This window comes from Nestor notabilis, unplaced genomic scaffold (genome assembly GCF_000696875.1).
Source record: "Nestor notabilis isolate BGI_N333 unplaced genomic scaffold, ASM69687v1 scaffold13063, whole genome shotgun sequence".
Taxonomy (NCBI): Eukaryota; Metazoa; Chordata; class Aves; order Psittaciformes; family Psittacidae; genus Nestor; species Nestor notabilis.
In genome coordinates, this window is record NW_009922457.1 from 1 (window position 1) to 315 (window position 315).

Genomic DNA, 315 nt, shown 5'->3' on the forward strand with positions numbered 1-315 from the left:
TATATTATAATTGAAATAATGCTATTTCAATTCTGTTGTGCTCAAGTAAAACGGACATATGAAAGTTGTATTTTAGGTAATATTTTAAAAACACCTCTAAAAAGCACATTGGAGCCTTAGTAGCATTTTCAAACTGACTTATGAATTCCTCTGATTTTGTGTGTGGGCCTTTTAGAAGAAATCAGATACTTGGCTTGCACATCAAGAACAGAAACCTTATGGATAACCAGTGATACTCTAGCTCTCCAGTGATTAAATAAGCACTAAATATTGGATTTAAGCTCTTTCAGCTCTTAACTGCTTTAAAAGATATAC